General features: G+C 37.1%; 1 protein-coding gene across 8 annotated transcripts in view; it reads right to left on the bottom strand.

The window, feature by feature from the left end:
* Positions 1–2,812, bottom strand: part of usp32 (ubiquitin specific peptidase 32) — a 59,343-nt gene that overhangs the window by 46,484 nt on the left and 10,047 nt on the right. The window lies entirely within an intron of this gene.

The following is a 2,812-nucleotide window of genomic DNA, read 5'->3' as shown; positions in this document are numbered from 1 at the left end:
GTTTCTTGACCATACATTTTAAAACTAAAGTTAATAAGTTGGTGTTACAAAGTGTTGAAAATGTCAAAAAAAGTGACCAACATTGAAAAAAAGCGCCAAAAGTGTTGAAAAATGGGACAAAAACGTAAGAAAAAGCTTAACATCGATGTAAAGAGTTGATTTTTAATTTTGGCAGGAAGACAACATAAGGGTTAAAAAGACTACGGTGGAAGCTGAAGTATCAACTCAAGCTTTTTACTAAAAGTGTAAAAGTACTGGTTTCAAAACTATTTAAACTATAAAAGCAACGTAAGGGAAAACAAATAAGCGGAGAGCTCTGCAGCAATTCAGCACAGGGCAGACTGTGCGGGACAGCAAGTCGAGTACAGAAACAAAATAATAAATACAAGAATAAAAGACCCGGAAATTAAACGTTTGAGTTTAGTTTCCACTGAAACTCCATTAGAGCACATTACATATTCTATTAATAGTATTTGTGAAGTGAATCAAACAAATCTTCTTGCTGACGCTACGGATTGGTTTCCATTTATTCAACCAAGTAATCTCCAAGTGAGATTTCTCTTATAACTCAATGTAGCTTTGTCTGATTTGAATCTTTTTGACTGGGCCTGTGGGAATGTTCCAGACTTGGCACAGCATGTGGAAGTATCATAACAATTAATTAACTGTTAGTTGAGGGCCAGAAAACCAATCAACAGTAATAATGACATTTGAATTTCCATTCAAGTCATCTACAATAAAAAAAGCTAAATTTTCCATTTAATGTCAGTGTAAAAAAAAAAAGGCTTTTTGAAGATGACCAACAGGGCTCGGAGAAATTGTGATGGGCATTCTACAGACAAAACAATCATCAAAAAATAATCAATGTTGAAAACACTCATCTTTTCCCACCTGTATACTTCTTCATCAGCATGACAACTTTAAATGTATGAGATTCAACTACAATCTCAGCTGGCTCTCATTTCTTCTGACAAGAGTCAGGCAGAAGAAATGAATCAAGTTAGACAGCAACATATGAAGGCACTGTTCCTGAAAATCCAAATAGCACGTAAAAAAAGGAAAAGAAGAAGTTTGTGAATTAGTGAGAAGGGTTCTGTTATACTACAGAGCAAACTTGATCACAAAATAGTACTACCAGATAATAGCAAAATGTTACAATGAAATGGAGAAATGGGGAAAGAACACAGAACAGTCCACATTATAGAGAACACTGTGTATTGACAATGCTGAGATGCAATGGACGTACTGTTGGACACTGGGCTGCATTAACTGCAATACTTACAATTCAATGCAGAGCAAACAATGGGTCTGATCTCCGCAACCGCCCCAACACACTTTCCAAACACACTCTTCAGACAAAGCCTGGGACCATAACATACAATAGGTATTGCCAGATACACAAAACACACACACACACACACACACACACACACACACACACACACACACAAAACACACACACACACACACACACACACACACACACACACACACACACACACACACACAGCGGGTCTTTTGTGTTAGACCACCCTACTAAAGTATCATGGTAGCAGAGTAGCAGCCAGCATAGCCTCCTGCTGTGACTTAATGTTTGCTGTCCTACGAAAGAAGCTGGGTCTGCTAGCCTGCTGCTATCACCGAGACTGGAGACACCCAGACAGGGAGCAAAGAGGCGTCTGGAGCAGCATGCAAATACGGAACTCACAGGAGCCACGGTGACCTTTCAGTCATGGTGAACTGTCAACAGAAACGCAGCAGGTAGAAAGAAACAGGGAGTGCCGTTGTTACAAAGCTCATTAAAACATGCAGGCATGACACTAAACATTCAGCATGAGGCTGCTGTTAAATGGGATTGGAAAGAGAAAAACGATATAAAACAAGGCACTGTCTTAATTTTAACTGTAGAGCTAATTATGAAATGATTCTACAAATCCTCATAATAATGATACTGTAATCCCCTCTGTTTAGGCTTTGTTTGTTGCTGAGGCTGTAAAATCCAGTGACAGTAATTTCTGGAAATAATGATGATTAACAATTTAATTGTCTCTTTCAGTCAAATTTAAAAACATTTACTTATTTACACCTTTTTCAAACAAATTAAAGACAGGCATAAATTCTGGGATACCGTTTTTTGGTTATATCACTGTTATGTGACCCATATTATGTAAGATTATATCAATATCCCTTTATTTATTTACAATTTGGCATATCTAAACAAAATCAACAATTTCCATAAACAGTCATACCTCTTAAGACCTTGGCTAATGTTAGCAATTAATTGCGATTAAACAAAGAAACCACGATTACGTAAAAAAAAAAAATGTAATAATTGTTACAGGCTTAAGATGGAAGAAATTAATGATCAAACAATAATAATTAGCCTAAATGCAGTTAAGTCTTTTAAAGAAAGTTCAAATTTTGAAATTCCCAAAGTTTCAAAATGAAACCAAATTATTCCAATTGTTGTCATTATTTTACAGGCCAATGGCGCTGCGTGAAAGGCCTTTTCACAAGATATTCTGACATGTCACAGTAGGAAAAGCACAGGTGTAAAAAACATAAATAAATGGCTGAATTCCATTTAGTTGCTTCAGATTCATGGTCCTGGTATTATGCATGCTGGCTCACTGTAACGGCTTAACAGAACAGAGCCAATGTTCACGTTATTAGTAGTCTATCTTGACGTGGTTCTATTTTCCGGGATTGTTCAGGAGCTGCCTATAATTCCGCTGGATGTCCGTTACCTTCCGCTTCCTTTGTGTTGGCATTTTATACTCCGGTGGATTTCTGAGGACTATGGTTAACTGCT

The sequence above is a fragment of the Etheostoma spectabile genome, chromosome 3, assembly GCF_008692095.1.
Source record: "Etheostoma spectabile isolate EspeVRDwgs_2016 chromosome 3, UIUC_Espe_1.0, whole genome shotgun sequence".
Taxonomy (NCBI): domain Eukaryota; kingdom Metazoa; phylum Chordata; class Actinopteri; order Perciformes; family Percidae; genus Etheostoma; species Etheostoma spectabile.
The sequence above is the reverse complement of the archived record's forward strand: the minus strand, read 5'-3'. Positions and strand labels throughout refer to the sequence as shown.